We start from the raw sequence: 21,248 nt of genomic DNA, 5'->3' as shown, positions 1-21,248 counted from the left end.
TATACGGCTATTAATATTAAATCCCTTTAAAATCCTCAGTCGCAAAAAGAGGTGACTTTGAAAGGGTTAGTAAAGGTGGTTTTTGCATGTTATTACAAGTTTTAATTGTCAACAGATAACTCAATTTTTGCTGTAGAAAAAAAATTTGCAAACCAAGTTCTTGGGAATTAAATAAGCTACAATTTTATATTTAAATATTTTTTCGTATCTCTGATGGTAATCTTTCTATTCTGAAGAAAAGGGAAATTTTTTATCAAACCACAAAAATTCGTTATTTGCTTTTAACTCCATATTTTTAAAAACAAATCATTCTAGGCCGGTCAAACCTCTAGCACCTATTAATAGTACATAAATAAAGAAGATCAAATAAGGTCACTGACTAATTTTAATCAGGGTGGTGAGTAGGGGAAAGTTTCCGATCACTTTTTCGCTGAAAAAAAATAGGTACTGACATTCTTTTTATTATAATTCACATAATTTTTGAGCTAGAGACTATTTTTTTATTTCTAGAGATAGATATTTTTAAATACTTAAAATTAGTTTTAACAAGTTATCCTCGATAAATGCATAGTTTTCCCGTCTTTTGACTGTGAAACTACAATATTTAGCATTTGACAAAGAAGAGCTAACATATAATAAAGTATAGCTCGATTACTATTGGTCTTAAAGAAAATAAAAAAAACGGTTTTGTCTACTTTTTCAAAAGGTACGCTTTTGTTGGGCAAAGTTGTTTTGATAAAGCGAAAGCTTTTTATAGAGTTATTAGCAGAAAACTGATTACTTTCGATAGCGAATAAATCGAAAACAATTAATTTTATCAAAAACATGTATAGAACATTTTATGCTTAGAATGAATGTGTTTATCAACTTTTGCGGTCAAAATAAAATACCCACCCCCATGGTAAAAGCGCCTTTTTCGGCCTCATAGATTTTGATCCTTGGACTATCTACTACTTATTCTCAAATTTTCAAGTAAATCGAACCATTCGGTAAAAATTGCGAGGTTTTGTCCTATTTTAAGCTTCATTACTTGGACTATGTCTATATACCTACTAAAATCTTACAGTCGTATCAGTTTTTTTAGGAACCAGCTGTACATCAATACACAAATTACAGGGATATAATGAATACTGTTTTGCTAACCAACACGTGATAGAAGTCGTTTCATTAGATTCTCTTCCGATTTTTGTATCTCCAAAAAGGCATCAGTCAAATTGTCTTATCGGAATCATCCTTGATTTTACATTAATATAATATCGTCATCTTATCCAGTAATACAGAGAGGAGAAGAGGCAGAGTAAGGCTTAGAAATAAAATAAATCAAAACTTAAGATCTATATTTATTAATCAACGAGGATCAATCAAAAATCACTAGACAAATATCACTTACATCGTACCAAAAGGTTATGAAAACAACTGTTTTATGTTAAAAGAAAACTAGTAACGTGTTTTATTTCTGTAACCATGATGATCATAGAAAAGTCAATATCTTAATATATGTGTTACATAACACATGAAAATAGTAAATGTTTCCAAATTGTATATTTTACTAGTTGGTTAGTTTGAAAATGTTCCTTAATTTCTTTGTAAACCCGATGAAGAATATGCCTTCTATGATCACCTTTTTAAAACTTTATGAGTATAGCAGAAAATAACATTTATCGGCTCTTGCCCACATCACACAATAAGAGGATTTCACAACAAATCAATCTAACAAAAAATGAACTTTCATAGTAAGTGTTCATCATGAACAATAACAAAAAAGCGGTTAAGCTGTTTCTAGAGCACTGGTAGATGAGCACCATGTTATTTGTAATAAGAAAATGACAAAAAACTAATGTTTATTCTGGCCAGTTTTGTCGCTCAGTCATGTCAGAGACCTTTAGACGTTTAGTGAAATATATCAGATTTTGTCAGATAACCGTTACCGTGTATCTTAGACGTTAAGTAAATGCGTTAGATTGTTTACTCGTGTCAGAGACGTTTCATAAACATCTCTGACGCGAGCTAATAGGGCTTTTCAACGCTTCTCATTTGTTTCGGGGTTCTGTCATATGTCGTATATTAATATTATACACCACGGTTATTAGACTTTATTATACACGGAGTATACGACATATGACAGAAGCCCTAAACAAATGAGAAGCGTTGAAAAGTCCTATGGTTATCTGACGCGATCTAATACGTTTCACTAAAGGTGTAAAACTATTTGACACGAGTGTCAAAAATGAGCAGTATGAACCTTAGGTTTTTGACGTTTTTCCATGTGAAATATCATGAAGGGCAACCACCAATGCGCTAGAAACTTTGTTAATAAAACCTATCGACATTTACAAAATTTGCTACAAGGATAAAATCTCCCAAAGATAATTTTAATAATGACTTTAATATACAGAAAATAATTTAACCTAATAAGACATGCATTTATTCTTGTTCTCGTGATCATTTTTCAGTGCGTCATTAATTATGACGTCATATACTGTATTGGCTGTGTCGAGACTTATTTCATGTAATTATTGACGAATCTGACAGATGCCACAATCGTACTTAGCCATAGGTGAAAAGCTTGTGGAATTAGTAATTTAGTAGATTTGATTTTTACACAATATGTTAACATGTAGGTATTTTTTATAAAGGGGAATAGAATTAAAAAGTAAACAATATTGTTAATTAAATTTATAAATATGGAAACATTAAAAAATGACATAAAACTATCCATAAACTGTGTTTTTATCTTCTTCTCTAGGTGCTGTCTCCGCTTCAAAAGTTAGCAATCATCAGAGAGATCTTTATTTCTGAAACAGCGGCTCTAAATAATTCATTGTTATTACATCCAAACCAGTTCCTAAGGTTCTTCAGCCATGAGTTACGTCTCCTTACTATGGATCTTTTTCTTGCATAATGACCTGGAGTATTAGATATACATCTCTCATCACATGTCCCATATATCTCAGTTTTCTTCTTATTTGTTAGTTCTCGTTCCTTATGCGTAAGTCTCATTACCTCCACGTTGGCTATTCTATCTACTCATGAGATATTTAGCACTCTTCGGTACATCTCGAACGTCTCTAGTCTCCTCACGTCAATGACTAACTTTTAACGAACTAAATTCTAAACCAAAACACAAAATAATGCACAAAGACGTTGTGAAACACAAGTGAAGTCGAATTCGAAATTTCAAAATGACAGGTACACAAAATACTGACCTGAATAATTACCGTCACTTGACTCTTTGACACTTCTAAAAAATGGCCAAAATGGACGAAGTTTTCGTCAAATGTTCGTAATACGTGTATTTGATTGGCTAGAAAAAACGCGCATTCTAAATATCAACGAATCAAACGTAGGTTAGGAATAGACATCTTATGTATATAACCATTGTAATGCTGCATTATTTTTGTGTTTAATCACGGAGCTACCGCTTTTTCCGTCTCATCTAACTTAATGCATTAGAGAGAAATCGAAAAACTGTGACGCACTGAAAAATGATCATGAGAACAAGAATACCCATATGCTGTTTCGTGTCTTTAAATAATTGAAGTCTTACACACTTTATGTAACAAATAGGTATGTTTGTTGGTTAATTAGCTTCATGATGAACACTATCTTCAACTTTTAACAAATAAATATCCTACTTACAAGTTGAATAAATAAAATTACCCTACATCAGTTATTTTAAAAACGTATTTAAGTCGAAACTGAAATTTAGAGAGCCCATATCAACTCCTCACATTGTCCTAAACTACTCGATTTTTCGTTTTTTCTTTAACTTATTTACTAGTGGTAACATATAAGTACCAGAATGCCCCAAGTTGCGTAGTGATAATCGTCTATTTATATTAAGTTTTTACAAATGTGAATTTTCTAAATTTTTCTAAACCACGTTATGAAAATCTAATAAAATAGTTTGCCAGAAATCATGCGCTATTCTTGTTGAAAATTAGATTCGATACATTAGGCTAGGGCTCCACGGGCTGGAAATTGACCTAGCAGTAGCCGCAAAACGAACTTAAGGTTCCGTAGAACGGAATAGGAATAGCCGAACTGTACCGACTACAGGACTTGTGCGTAGTCGGTTCAGTTCGGCTACTCCTATTCCGTTCCGTGGAACCTTAAGTTCGTTTTGCGGCTACTGCTAGCGTCAATTTCCAGCCCGTGGAGCCGTAGCCTTAGGAGAATAAAATAAGGGGATCCACTAACCATAACTCTGTTCATTGTTCAATATAATGATGAATTGGTAATATGAAAGAGAACATTACAGAACACTACAAAAGGAATGCTTACAAAAATGCTTATGTACGTCAAAGAATGTTTGAAGAAAAGCAAACATATGTACATTGTCTATAAGACAGCCCTGAGACCAAAAGTAGCGGTATATACAAGTGAAACTTGGAATTTGACCCAAGCAGGAGAAGAAAGCATTAAGGGAAAGAAACTTTTTAAGAGGAATTCTAATAGGAGTCAAATGAGGAGACCTCTAAAAAAGAAAAACTAACATTGAAGTAATTGATTTATATGGTAACTTGCAATAGCTAAAGTAACCAAAGCAGTGAAATTACAATGGCTAGAATGACAACAAAATGAGTGTTCAGAATAGCTCCAGACATACAGGGTTTTGCTCTGTTATTCGCCAAAGTCAAGGGAACTTGATAAGGCGCGTAAGGAAGAAGAATGACATTAGAAAGAAAGAATGATGAAAAGGAGCCAAAGAAATTGAGGCAAACAGATTCGGGAATTAAAGAAAAGAGTTTGACATGGTTGAAGAAATAGTTCTATAAGATGTACAAAGGCCTAAAACAGAAAGAGGTTAAAAACTGTCGAGTGAAGGCCAAAGACAAAATAGAATGGATTACAGTTCGAGATCCACCATTCTTTTATACGTGTGTTGCATGTCAAGAAAACTTGTGGTAGCTAGAACTGAAATGAATGGTGTTTATCTACATGACTGTTATAGTAACATGCCTGAGTACGGTAGTAGCGACCTCTATAGGAAGCAACAAGAGGTCAGGAAACTTCTGTTCTGGGCCGACTCCAATTCCGCAACTATCATAAATACGCTCGACTCCACGGGCAAATTTGATACGAGAATTATAAAAAAAATATACATTCACATCCAGATCCCGTAATTTCTCGAGCATTATAAAGTGAGTACAAAGACATACATATTTTTTTTTGTAAATCGTGCACTTCTCGTTGACTCTTACCGATAAGGTAGTTGTTAATGAATTGGGCCGCACCCTTCTGTCAATGGCGAATTACGTGAACTGCGAATCCAAGCTTGCTAGAAGCTATTGGACCCACAAACCATACATACTCATAGACGTTTCACGACCATGTTAATCTTTCGGATCGAATTAACGCCATCTCTTGATTGGAATGGGAACTAAATTAACAAATTTTAGTTACGTAGGAATTTCAAATTATACATTTTGCGGGATTTTTTATGAAATTTCGCAGAAAATTAAAACAACAGAAAGACAATTCAATGTTTTATTCAATATTTTACTGAAAACTTCAAATATTCCAATTTGTTTTCAAAATGCTAAACACTACTGCCATGTGTCACGTGAAAGCACTGATGTGTAATATTGAGTTGAATGAAAATTTTTGAAAGAATCTTGTAGGATGATTGTTTAGATGAATATTACCTTATAATCTTTTACAAACCTCCAAAAATATATAGGCCCGAAATGTCGATGACACACTTGTCTATTAAAATAAACTGTTTCAGGATCTATTATATTGTTTTTTTAAATATGGAGAAACACAACACGGGATGATCAATGTAAACTAAAAATTCTACTCATTAAAACAGAGAGGAGATTAATACAATTGATTAAAATTTTGATTAAACCTAATTAAAAACGTAACACCACTATAATAAAATAATTAAGCCACAAACTGCATAGGGATTACGTACACTCGATACGCATCGTATCCGCCATGTTTTCCCGTAAGGCGCTATGGGAAAACATGGCGGATACGATGCGTATCGAGTGTACGTAATCCGGGCCCTGTAAAATTAAAAGTAAATAAATTAATTTAATTGTCAACTGTCAGTTGTTAAATATGACAAGAGAATTGACTGACAGCGACATCTCTGGATTGGAATGGTAACTAACTTGCTGTCTTGACCTTGACAATTTACGTGAAACGTCTATGAGTATGTATGGTTTGTGATTGGACCATGTTAGGAATAACCTTTTATTTCGACAATATATCTACAGAACCTTTTACATTTACCTTACAGAACACCATCTTTTGCATTCTTTACATAGACAAAACGTGTTAAAATGAAAGTAGATGAATGCATTTTCTTTAATTAGAGCTTCACCATTATTTTACATGCGTTTCGAAGTTGCAAGGACATAACCAGGATACAGCTGGTAGCTTTGTTTACTTCAAGAAAAACACGAAATGTTGGTGGCACATTCCTCAGCTCGTACTGATAAAAACGTTTCATCTGGTGAACCTGATTTTCATCGGATTTTATCATCCAATCGTAGACAAAACAAGTTTCAAATTTTGGTAGATAGAAAAGACTAAAAGAAAACATTGTAAAATATGGGATATGCAGCTCATTGTTCCAATTGAACTGCATATTGCTTGCTGTTTCTTTTGCCTATATATTTACTTTGAAAAAACAAATCACCTTGATGAGATAATGTTTACAGTCTGATTTCTTACAGGATTAATCTCTTAAATATGTAGGTATTCACGACAATTTGTACTTTGGAATAGAGTCTATACTATTTTCAATTCCACAAGTGCCTTTATGACACTAATTCGTTCGAAATGAATGAAAAGTCCATACACAACTGTAAATAGTACTTAACGAATTTCGACCAATTTCGATTTCTGGCCAATTCGGAATGCCTACGCCTATGATGAAGAGACACACCTTCGCTCACCTACTTCGCTGTGTTGATATTCAACCTTTCCTGAAAATGAATGTATATTATGTTTACTGTTTTGGAAGCAACAAACATTGAAACTGGTCATTATAAAGTTTGCATGCCAAACCACTGAAGTGTTTATTCAGAACGCAGTAATTGTAGAAATTAATTAATTAGCTAGGTAAAAAAGCAATGGTTGTTAGCAACTAATTTTAGGTATTTTATTGGAACGCAACGATTCGAAAAGACAAACTATTTCATATTTCTTGTTAAACGAGAAACAAGCTACCGAAGTACTTCTATAAAATAGATACTTTTAGTCTATCTTTAAATTGTCTATAAACGTTTCTAGAGCTTTTCAATATCTAGTATAAGTTTTAAGAATCTTTCACAACCATTATCTCTAACCGCAACTTGGACAGTAATTGCTGAATTGCACGGACCCCGACCGATTTCTTTACATCTACTTAAAATTAGTATCTACAGTTTTAATTTATTTAAAAAACGGTAAAGAAATAATGTCAAAGTAATCATTCCTAAAGTTATGATGAAAAAATACTAAATGTATCCAGAGGAATCTTATGGGTTTGTTTCTGCAAAAATCAGAAACTTTACATAGTAGTTCGAGACGTGCGCAGAATTGTTACTGAAATTTATGAAATAATTCGCGCATGCGTTAAAAAATTTGGAATAGTTTCAAATTTTTGAAAGAACAAACCTCTTATAACGTATGTTATGACAAGAGATACTTATATCATTGTTTTAAAAAGAATGGTTGGTCAACGCAATGAATAAATGTGTTTGATTCTAATTGAGACAATCACCAGATGTCACCACCATTTCTGTCAGATAAATCCAAAATGCATAGACAACAAGTTGGATACGATCCTATTCATAACACACCAACTCGCATACATATTAAGAAAAATAAATAGATAGAAGAATATATTTAGAAATTGAATTAATGATGTCATGCTATTATATGAATAATGTATAGTAGCATGACATCATTAATTCAATTTCTAAATATATTCTTCCATCTATTTATTTTTCTTAATATGTATGCGAGTTGGTGTGTTATGAATAGGATCGTATCCAACTTGTTGTCTATGCATTTTGGATTTATCTGACAGAAATGGTGGTGACATCTGGTGATTGTCTCAATTAGAATCAAACAAAGTATAATTTTTAAACCAACTATTATTTTTAAACAATGCTTATACATTTAATTTCTATGAATTGGCTTTTCAATGTTTGTGAAAAGTTGCAATGTACCTACAAATATAACAGATCAGAGCTGAAAATAAAACACACATTTTATTAGTTTTACAAATAATATATAACAATGATTACGAATCAAATATATTTAAAACAGACATTTTACCTCTGGACACTGAGATTTTAGTAGTACATAAGTCAATAATAAGTAGGTAACAGAAACAATCGAATTTGTTAGATTTTTTAAGTAAAACTATAAATAAAACCGCTAGATTCGCATCAATGTTAAAAAATAACCACTAAATATGTGTAATCTAAAATAGAAGAACATATTTATTCTTTGTTTATAATATAAGAGAAGAACATTCAAAATTTATGGAAATGGTAATTTGGGATGTCAATCCTAATGACGGTTTTCCACCATACAGACTTAAGTTTCAAAACTAGCACCACATTTCAAATGCCTCTAATCGTTTTATGCATCTTCTTTAAGACTCCAGCTTTCTATTGTATCCCTAATATTGTAGCCCAAATAGCATATTTTCTCCACTCTTTTTAACGATGTATCGCTTATTGTAATTTGCAATAAGCATAACGTCTTGTCATAGACACTTAAATCAAACTATCGTGTAAACTCAAAAAGGCATAGGTTGTTCTTTTTTTTTTTTAATTTAATTTGTCCGTCAAACAACCTTATCAACACGAAACAATTATGTAGTACGTATCTACGCATAATACTTAACCAATCGAATGGTAAGTTTTATCTAGGGGAAAAGATTCTAGTTACTGCGTGTTGATTCCATGGTAACCGCATGCCTTTATCGGGCGTTATGAAATCAGCCCCGAATATAATGCGGACGCTTAAAACAAATTGTAAAATTTAGTTCAGTTGGGTAAAAATATTTTAATAGAATCAAATTTCAACAGAAAATGTTAGTGGTGTCCATTATTATCCTTAAATTTTTTTGGGAACATTATTAGAGAATAAATAGTTCTTCAAAAAATACAAAGAGTGAGGTTTATATGTAAAAATACATATAAACGTCACATAATTAGTGGTTCGTTATACTTAGTTGATGCGTATCATACAATAAATAAAAATATATATAAATAGACCAAACACAAACGAATAATAAAAAAAATATTCTTTTAAACACTAAAATATACACACTTTATCGCTTATCTTAATTTACATTAATTTTGTTGACTCCGAATATACACAGTTCTCATCAGAATACAGGGTGGCGCGAAATTATTCATCACTTTACAAATTTTCCGATAATATCACGTTTCTAACACATACAGTACAGAACAATCATATTAGAAATTTACAATAAACGTATGTTTTGTCTTTAACAAAATTGTTTTAATGTTGGTAACGAGACAAAGATCTGTCAAAGTTTGGTTACTAATACATCGCAAGACTACGAGAAAATGGGTTATTAAGAATAAGGTTCATTATCATTATCATCATGGAGCCTACACTCATAGCGGAGTGATTGTCGGTCTCTTTGGGATCTTTCGATTCATTATCGCAGGGAATTAGTCTGCATTAACATTTTGGTTTACAATTGACTGTGTCACTTGGTATCTTCTACAATATTTCTTCATTCGTTCCTGTTTTTGCTTTGGTTACCCATTCTCTAACTCCCGTTTTCTTAAGGTCCTCAACTATTGGTTCTCTCATCTGGTTTTGGGTCTTCCTCATGGTCTGCCTCTGGAGCCGCTGACTAGCCAAATTGTAGCATACGTTGGAATTATCCACTAATTGAGTGCTTTCATTTCACACCTATCTTAACTTTAAATGACACCAACTTTTATTTTTTTACAAAATATACAAATTTACCATTCACTTGAATGTTTACTAGAAATTTACAGTAGTAAAACATCCAAGATCATGTTTATTATGTATTTCTCAACTGTTTAAGAATATTACCTACGTGTTTTTAGTTCATCATTCAGCCCATACTTGTCCACTGCTGGACGTAGGCCTCCCGCAGTTCACCCCACAAATCCCTGTCCTGAGTTATGCCATTATGTCCTGTCCCACAAATCCTTTAGTTACGCACGTGTAAACAAATACGCGCACTCTGAAAGGACTTTCGTCATATGGCATAATTATTGTAAGAATAAAAATCTAATCATAGAATAAAGTTTTCTAATATGATTATTCCATGTATCGATTTTAATACTGTTCATTACTTACCTACATCGTTTAAATATATATCCACCGACTCTAACGATTATATTATCAAATCAAACACTATACAAACATGAACACATATCGATCTGATTGGTCACAGACCTAGCTGGCGTTATAATTAATTCAAATTTTAAAAGTTCTGCATTTTAGTTTTCAAATCGCATGTTTTGATAAATAGAACTGCTTTTATGCTAAGAGATGCTTTCGTTCATCGTACCTTTTTGATTGGCAGCAATGTATTCATGAAACGGATAAATAAGCACGAAATACTTTCTCATCCAATGTCTAGCAATGCAATCAGACGAGATAATAAAGTTACGTTGTGAATATATAGACGACTTCTAAAACCTGGATGCCATAAAACATTCAGTAATAAAGAAACCAACACAAAAAATCATATTTTGGGATTTCCTGAAACAGGGAAGCAGCAGAATACTAAGCTCAGGTTGGCCAATGCCCTTATTTTTCCTATTGCTACATACGCAGCTGAAATATAGTCTTTAAGAGATCGATCTAAGTAATATCGAAGCCTTCGGAATGTGGGTCTACAGAAGAGTTCTACGCGTTTCCTGGACAGAACACAAAACCAACCTGTCAGTTCTAAAAGAGCTTCATATATAAGGCAGGCTATTAAAAGAGACGAATAGGTCTGATATGGGCAGCATTTGGCAAACAAAGGCATATTCTAAAAAGTTTAATTCCCATGTGTTTAAAAAGTTGGGCAAGAAACAATCTACAGGTTCACTATTGGTGAACATAGTCTCCATACGGTCAATAATAAAATGGTTTACGGCTGATTGAAATCGCGACATCGTTAGGAATGGTGGTAGTAAGTCCGTGCTTTCTCCACAAAAACATCCATAAAGCCACGTGGCAGTCACTAGACGGTCAGACCAAAAATCAAATTGACCACGTACTTATCGATAGTCGACATTTCTCCGATGTACTGGACGTAAGAGCATGTAGAGGTGCTAATATAGACTCCGACCACTACCTTATAACAGCAAAACTTAGAGCACGCATATCTAACGCAAAAAGGTCACAGCATAAAATCCACAAAATATAATACTGAGGTGCTAAAATCTGAAACTGATAGAGCTAATTACATGACAATATTAAACGAAGCGTTACCAAAAATTGAAGAAAATTTAAGTATAGAAGAGCATTGGACTAAATGTAAAGAAGCTATGCACACAGCGGCTGAAACTGTATTAACACCTATCAAGACCAGAAAAAACGAAGATTGGTTCGATGAAGAGTGTAGACATATCAACCAACAAAAAAATGAAGCGTATAAGAGACTCCAGCAGCGCAGAACGAGATCAACTCTGGAAGATTATGAAAATCTTAGAAGAGAAGAAAAGAGAATGTTTAGAAGAAAAAAGAAAGAACAATACGAACACGCTCTAAACAAAATTTTTAACTACCACAACGGAAAAGACTCACGAAAATTCTACCAACAGATAAACAGCTGCAGAAAAGAATTCAAACACAGAATAATAGCCTGTAAAGATAGGGACGGCTCTATAATTAGTAACAAAGAACAGATACTAAACAGATGGGCGAACCATTTTGAAGAAGTGCTTAGTGGCAATCATGAAGATGGCGAGATTGAGGATCCCATGTTTCAAATGAATGAAGATAATCGCAACCACCCTCCACCGAAGAAGAAATTAGAGAAGCCATCGTAACACTGAAAAATAATAAAGCCCCCGGTTTGGATAATCTCCCTGCCGAACTTTTCAAAAACGGCGGCGACACCCTCCTGAAACACATGCATAAGCTGATAACTACAATCTGGCAACAGAAGGAAACACCCACAGACTGGAAGTTAGGTGTACTGTGTCCTCTACACAAAAAGGGAGACATGATGGTGTGTGATAATTATAGAGGCATCACTCTACTTAATATGGCATATAAAGTGTTGTCCAACGTATTGTACAAAAGACCGAACAAATAGTGCGAGGATATCAGTGCGGTTTCTGTCCTAATAAATCAACAGCGGACCAGATATTTACAGTGGGGCAGATCCTTAAAAAAACGCTAGAGTTCGGCGTCGACACCCACCACATATTCGTTGACTTCGAAGCCGCATACAACTCCGTTAATAGTAATGAACTAGGGGTTAGGTGGAAGAGCAGACGTACGTTGACTGCTAAAGCTTCTCTGTAAAAATATATTGTTAAAAGTAACGTGCGAACTGAATCTCGCCCCAAATTTATTTTCTGTTATTTTGTATCTTTTTTTTTGGAAGACATTAATAAAGACATTTATTATTATTATTATTATTATAACTTCTACTTGCTATGGTAGAATTTCGAATACCGTTTCATCTTGTCCAATTAACTGAACTTACACTCACAGGTGCAGGATGGACTATCGTGTCTCTTATTTTTAACCTGGCATTAGAAAAAATAATTCGAGAGTCCCAGATTACTACGAATGGTACTATCTTTAACAAATCAGTCGTTAAGAGCATCTGCACAGAGAATGGGACTAAATATAAATGTTCGAAAGACCAAATATATGTGTTTCACTAGGTCAAGCAACCCGACACTTACAAGAATAATAAATGATGACCTAGAACTGGAAGGTGTCGACACCTTCATATACTTAGGCTCGCTGATAACTAAAGATAAAAATGTCAGTGAAGAAATTAAAAGAAGAATAGTGCTCGCCAATAAGTGTTACTATGGCTTAAGAAGACAGATGGCCTCAAAAATGCCTAAAACAATTAAACTGACTGTATACAAAACACTAATAAGACCGGTGCTAACATATGGTTTAGAAACTTAGTCACTTACACAGAATGACCAAGAACTGCTCAAACGTTTTGGAGGCATAAAAGAATAAGGTTTGTGGCGCAGGCGTTACAACTTGTGAGTTGTATAGAAGTTTTGGAGAACCTAACGTTGTAAAATTCATTAAGGTAGCACGCCTTAGATGGATAGGTCATGTAGTCAGACGAGAGAAAGATGCCATAGTCAGAAAAGTTTTTGACCGAAGAGGGCCGATAGGACAATGAACAAGAGGAAGACCGAGACTTAGGTACTAAGACAACCTAGAAAATGATTTGAAATCTAGGCAGAAGGCTTTGGCTCATAAACAGCTGTAACGCCATTAGTGATGATGATGATGATTATATGGAAAACGTAGGTACTGTTCAGCAGCTAATACAAGGCACCTTAACAAGAACATATTCCTGCTGTCAATCAATAAGCGGTAAAATCACTCAGTTCCTGATTTTATTATACAAAACTTTTAAAAACTAAAATGCTACTTTCGAATTTTGTTTCCAAACACTACATGAACTTTTCTTTAGTGGTATCAAATTCAAAAGGACTAGAAACTAAATAAGCTATTAAATATAACATTACCATAACAAACGACATCTCTTACTGAGGTTTAATTTTAGCTAAAGAAATATTTCATTAGAATACTCAATGACAATATTACATTTTTCCCCATTTACGGTATTGGAGCTTTCGCCTATTTAATCAATATTTTTTTATATATTTGTATGCGTTTTTATTCAAGTACAAAATTTAAACTATTTATTAACCCTTAACCACTAACATGCGGTATGTTATACCGCAGTGAAGATAGTATATTTTGCTGTAAAACGTGATTTATGAAAGATTCCTAGAACAGAATCAGTGTACCTTCAAATAGTGTGTAATTTTACCTGCTCTCCACTGCTGCAATTTTAGTATGGTTTAGTCTTTGAGCTACGTTGACTTAAAGCTTTTTGCGGTATCACGTACCGCATGTGAGTGTTTACGTTTCTATAGTTAACAGCAGTCCAGCGTATTCTTTCGCTATTAGTATGGCAGCAAGTTCTATCAACATTATTTTATTATTTTTTAGTTACCAATACTCAAGTTCCTTTGTAATTCAGTTTATAAAGGATTTTGTAAGAACCTCCACCATTTTTTTAATATTATGCATGCGTTAATAATTTTCTTGAAAAAAAAAGTTTATTTTATTTGGAGCAGTATTTTATTCTAGAGCAGTGTGAGGAATCATTCCGTAGTTGATATAAAAAAAACAAATATGTACAGTAATATAAGACAAATTTCATATTGAAAACAAAAGACAATAGGCAACGGTATGACATACTGCATGTCAGATTCTACGTCCTGAAACATCCACGTCAATAGTTAATGGTTAACAGATTTTGTATATATAGATACAAATTATATTAACGTTAGGAAATGTAATTGGCCTAACGTCATAATACACCCCAGACGTCATCGATCGAAAGAAATACTAATAAAAAACGCACACGTAAAGAGCAATATATAGATTCAATTTACTATAATGCAAGACTTGGGAGTATATAGCATTTGATTTTTCCCCTTTTATTATGTTTAGACAACCAATGATTTAGATGTCGTGCAACCTATAAAAACAATGGATATTTGATACCACAAATAATCCGATACAATCTTCCTACTTAACTCCAAAAATAACTTAATGACTTGAATAGACGTTATCGCGCCCTCATATATGCCCAGTACGCTAATATTTCGTGTGCGTGACCATATTAGGTCAAGTGATCAAATAATAAATAGACCAGTTCAAACAGAATACCTTTGCACGCATTTATTTTGACCTGTGTGTGGTATTGCAAAAACAAACAAAAATATAATCTAATTTTAAATGATGTGGTTATAAGCGCAATTAAATTTTGTTAAATTAATTAAGTTCTATAATGGAATCAAACTGTCAAGGTTAGCGTTGATAATCCTGACCAAATACAAAAAAAAGATAAGGCCGTTAAACTAAAGAAGAAAAACAAGAGGCATTGACTATCAGAATATCCGAGTCATCAAAATATAAAGAGGAGTCCATTTGGGTTGCGTGTTGTCCTCGCTACTCTGCAATGTCTACAGTGAAGTGGTATTTAAAGAAGCACTCTTAGATTCAATTGAGGGTATATATCTATTAATGGAGAAATCTTGAATAACTTATGTTTTATGGACAATGTTGCAATAATAGCAGATAACAACAATTATGTACATAATGTAATGCTACGTCGCAATGCATGCTGTTATAAATAGGGGTTAAGATCAATTTGAAGAAAACTAAGTGCATGTTGATGACAAAATAAGTAGTGGTAGCGAATATCTACAAATACTCGAGAACATGGATAATATCAAATATAGACCAAATCTTACTACAAAAAACGTACTGGGCGAGAAACTAGAGAAGAGTGTAATGCTAGGAAGATTTCATGATGTACCTCTCTGTAATATTCATTATTTTGCGCAAAGAAAGTTGTACTGGTTATATGAATCACATCATGATGATAATAATATACTTTTTGTAGCAAAGTGTACAGTGTTCTTCTTTTATCGTTAGTTCTTCTTTCGGTGTCATATTAGGTTACCCTAACGTTGGCAATTACATTGGTGGAATGTTCTCGGCCTTCAGCTAATCGGAATATGGCACTCGTATTCCTGTCCAATCGCGAATATCCTTGAGACGTCTGCTTCCGTCCAATTCCTCTGCGGCCCTCGATTTTACCTTTTATGATAAGTTGAATGCTTCTGAACCGGTATCCTCTAAAAGAACATACCCTAGGTATAAGTTTTTCTTATTTTAATAGTTTTTAGTAACTCACGAATTACATTTGCTCTATTTACCACAGCTTCGTAGGTCTGCATTGCTGTTCAGGGTATTCGGAGCATTCTTCTATGCAACTGCATCTCAAATGGCTCTAGGCGATTGATGGTATTAGCCTTAAAGTCCAGGACTCTGTGCCATGGAACAACACTGACCGAATATATCATTGGATTATTCTTTGACGTAATTTTAGATTCAGCCATGGAGTACAGAAGCTTCATTTCATTCTTAGAAAGGTGCTTCAATTCTGCATTTCGCTTCTTGTGTTTCGTTAATTATAGGACTCTCCAAGTGTGGATACTTTTGTTCTTCCGTTCTTTTCTTATAAAGGTCAGCTTGAAAAAATATCAATTAACTTCTACACTAAACTGGACTATTTAATTTATTATTAAAGGAACTTTGATTTGAATTTGCCCTGTCTAATACTCTCGTAAAAGAAACCCAAGGTCTTTGACAACCTTCGTGTCGATGTTTATATCCAATATGCGGGAATTTTTCGATAGAAGATCTACATTTCTTATAAGTATTATAAATATTTCCTATATAGTGCTAAAAATAAAAAAAACTGTGGTATTTTAAACGTAAAATACCAAAGTAGCAAATTAGGATAGCGAATCCTTAGATAAACCTGTCCTATATATAATATAGGATGGATATCAGCAAAAAGCAGTGCGAAATATTTTGTACCAGGCAAATGTGATGGCCGCAAATTAACATTTCAAAAACCGTCAACGTACCGTCACTGTTTTATTGAAGAATTTGACAAATCAGTCGGTCAGGGTTTGTGTTGATAATTTTTAACTATATTGCAACTTCGTGATATGTTCAGTTTTTAATTAGATATAATATGCACTATAAATGGCAACTCTGCTTCCCGCTGCTCACCTACGCACTTGACTCGCGCCAATTCGTTCAGTTATTCGTCATTCTACGATGGCAATGCAACTCTTTCTCCGTAGCAATGTTGCCGATTTTAGCGCTTACTTCAGTGGGGTATATCTAATCAAACACTAAACAGTCTGTACCTATATCTGTAAGAGAAATCAGCATTTTCATAATTTAGGGAAATCCCTTCATTTTGTTTGCTAAGCAATTAGTAATTATCTTTGTAACAGACAGAAATTACAAAAGTAAAACAAGATGGTATAATCACAGAATTTTTAAGACAAGTAGTTATATTCATAATTATCTTATACAGGGTGAGGCAAATAAAGGGCCTATTAGAAATATCTCGAGAACTAAAGGCAACAGAATCATGAAAATTGGAATAAAGGGGTTTTGAAGGATGATCTATTAAATGAAAATATTTTCATCTCTTTGCAACTTCTGGTTATACCGGAAGTTGCTTATAACTTCGTTTTTTTTTAAATGGGACACCCTGTATATTTTTATATTTTTGGATTCTCTTCGATGTCTTCTTTCTTAAAATATGAGGTTTTGTAATATTATGCAGGGTATTTTAAAAGACAATTACGTTTTTTTATTAATTTCGTAGCAAAATTAACACCCTGTAGAATTGTAGTAGTTTGAAATCTAAAACTCTACTTACGTTCAAATGATTTTTAATATACTCTACTATTTTGAAGAATCATTAGTATAGCTAAATTTTTAATTATAGTATACAGGGTTGGTCGAAACTCGGAATGAGTATTTTCTGAGTTTTCATAAATGGAACACCCTGTATTTTAGTATTGTAATGAAATGATATTTTATGGTACTTTTTTATTTCTTAAGCATTCCCTATACCTAACTGCTTTAATTTGTGCTTAATCGCACAAACAATCTTAACTAAGTAGGTATTTCGATAGCTAAACCATTATTGGTAAATTTAAGGACCAGTCTGGATTAATATGTATTTATTTCTGAAAAATTATTTGGGATTGAGTATTTTCACGGCCAACCTAATAAAATTTTACGTATTTTTTGTTGCAATTAATGTTTAATTTGAATCACCAATAACTCACAAATTAAAGCAGTTAGGTATAGGAAATGTTTAAGAAATAAAAAAGTACTATAAAATATCATTTCACTACAATACAAAAATACAGGGTGTTCCATTTAAGAAAACTCAGAAAATACTCATTCCGAGTTTCGACCAACCCTGTATACTAAAATTAAAAATTTAGCTATACTAATGATTCTTAACAATAGTAGAGTATATTAAAAATAATTTGAACGTAAGTAGAGTTTTAGATGTCAGACTACTACAATTCTACAGGGCGTGAATGTTGCTACGAAATTAATAAAAAAACCGTAATTATCTTTTAACATAGCCTGTATAATATTACAAAACCTTATATTTTAAGAAAGAAGACATCGAAGAGAATCCAAAAATGTAAAAATATACAGGATGTCCCATTTAAAAAAAACGAAGTTATAAGCAACTTCCGGTATAACCGGAAGTTGCAAAGAGATAAAAATATTTTCATTTAATAGATCATCCTTCAAAACCCCTTTATTCCAATTTTCATGATTCTGTTGCCTTTAGTTCTCGAGATATTTCTAATAGGCCAGTTATCTGCCTCACCCTATATATACTCCATAGGCTCAAAATTATTATTTTACTGATAATTTTCTCCGACAACAAAGTTTTAACTTGCGTTTATTTGTCGTGTCACTTGTGTTAATCTTGATAACTATAGATTGGCATTTTCAAACCCAGGGGCAGAATAAGTAGAGGACGACCGCGTAGAAGGTGGGTTGTTGATGTGGAAAAAGACCGTGAGACTTTAAGGGTCATAAGATGGAGGGAAGGATTGGCGACTTCTCTATGAGCAGACCAAGATCAACTATTTCCGTTACGGATGTTGGAGAATTCATCACGGCCATTTTAACTTTAGGAGCAACTCTTTAAAAGTAGCCGTAGCCGCAGATTAATTATTTGTTTCGAAAATCTGGCCCAAATTTACTAAAATCAATGACGAACTATTAGTAATTTTCTTAACATTAGGGTATAAAATCCGTGCATTAATATTATAAAGGAAGTCAAGGCTACACGAGACAAATGAAGCCGGAAAAATGAGACGGCGGAGCTTAAAAACATGTGAATAGGTTTATGTGTAAAAATAAACCAACCCGAGACAGACTAAAGGATATAATGCTGATATTTTTATTTAGAGAGGAGCCTCAAGACACAAGATTAGGAAATACTTTAAAGACTTCAAGGAGAACTCTATTTGTGTGCGCTCATCCGGAAGAAAAGTGTCACAACTCAAAAAACAACTTTTTTCAGGAGAGACAAAAATGGATTATTTAGATCTTAATTTAACTGTCAGTTTTAAACGGTAACTAAATAATGATAAGTGAATGTTTCTAATAATGTAAGAAGCACAATCAAAATACTATGATATCTGATTTAACAAAGAAAAAAGATCAACATTTTAAGTTATGTCACTTTGGTTTTGAAATATTGGTCATTTTACACGACACTTCTCGAAATACAACAGTGTTTGTAATAAATAACGAACGTCAGAGCATAACTAATAAGTGTCTTTGTTGACACATAATGACACAACCGCCATCTTACGAAGTTGGAATTAAACATCTACATATGTGACACTTTTCCTGGTAAAAGTATAGGTTCTGTGGAGTCACTTTAACAAGAAAGGAATTATGAATTTTTTGAGTTGTGCCACTTTTCTTCCGGATGGGCAAATTACATATTATATTCAACTGTATACACAAGTATCTAAAGGCTCGTTTTCACGGTACACTTTGGATGATCAACCCGGATGAATCATCCAAAGTGATTACGACGATGAAAGTAATTATCTTTTACATGGATCACCAAGACTGAACTAGTCTGTTCACTTACAAATGGCGCCGACTGAAGTTGTACGTGCTGGAATTGGCATAATAAGTGAGTATCTTTTAAATGAACTTAGACATGTACTTGAAAAACAGAAGATTAGAAAAAAACGACATTGGTGGGTAAGGCTGTGGATAATTCGACGCTACAAAATGGGGGCGTCAACGTGTTTGTTAAAGGAATGGTCTACAGAAGATCAAGCCATGTTAAAAAACCATCTAAGAACAAAACACAACGTACAAACACAACAACTACACACTTTAAACGCGACAATAAACAACCACGTGGACCTGTTGCCGCCGTTCACTAGTCACTGCCGATGAATCACAGCAACAGATGCATGTTTACATGGTTCACTTTGGTTGATTCATCCGCAATGCATCCCCTGAAGTGAACAAAAGTAGAACTCGGTTCAACTTCGTTCAATATTCATTTTGGATGATCATTTTCGATAATTACTAGTTTACACGATTCATTTATTTTTCACTTTGGGTGATTCATCCGGGATGATCATCCAAAGTGTACCGTGAAAACGCGCCTTAATATATTTAATTTACTTAGGGCCGTTGGCACCGACCATATTAAGGCTAGCTTAAGATTAAGGCCAGCTTAAAGTAAATATTTTCGTTGCACCGTATGTCAAACTCTATTTAAACCTCGCTTAATTTAAGTTTTCTTAAGCCGCCGAATTTGACGGCTTAAATTATGTGAGGTTTAAATCGAGTTTGAGATACGGTGCAACGAAAATATTCACTTTAAGCGGGCCTTAATCTTAAGCTAGACTTAATATAGTCGGTGCAAACGGCCCTTAGTTGTATTGAATTTACTTATATCCAAGATGCTTTCCTTTCCTTAATCAAATCCAGCTACCCTTCATTCCTTGTTATTAGATATGGTATTGAAGATAGATTAGACTCGATTAAGTAGGGATTTGAATGATTTTTTAAGCTTAGATTTCGTTTGATCTGATGGTAGAAGGATCCTATTTGGTTTTTCATACTTGATAACCTCTGGTAAAAGATGTCGTTGGTTAAAATAATTCTTTAAACATTGGAGTCGTAGAGAATTTTCAAATCAAACAAAATATTTTACGAAAATATAGTCTTTCATGATAAACAGCCAATTGTTTTACAAGTAGGTACAAAGAAAAATGGCATATAGTTGTTTATTTATCACTACAAAACTATCACCATCATAGTAACCTCTAGAATAGTCATTGGACGTTTATTTACGTTTTCAGAAGAACTTCATTTTCTTGATTGGATTGAGATGCCTCTTTTTAAGTTGCAAACATTTTTTATACCTAAATTTCTCTTTTCTGGGGATACAATTTTCTGTAACTCTTGTCAAAAATGATTATTGTAAAAACATTTCAAATATTGAAAATATTCTTAAAAATATTCTCAATTGCAGTAACTGAAAATAATTAACGAAAACTGTATGATGTCAAATCGTCTCTAATACCTAATGGCATTGCATTATATACAGGGTGTCC

The sequence above is a fragment of the Diabrotica virgifera genome, chromosome 7 (assembly GCF_917563875.1).
Source record: "Diabrotica virgifera virgifera chromosome 7, PGI_DIABVI_V3a".
NCBI lineage: Eukaryota > Metazoa > Arthropoda > Insecta > Coleoptera > Chrysomelidae > Diabrotica > Diabrotica virgifera.
Note: the sequence above shows the minus strand (reverse complement) of the source record.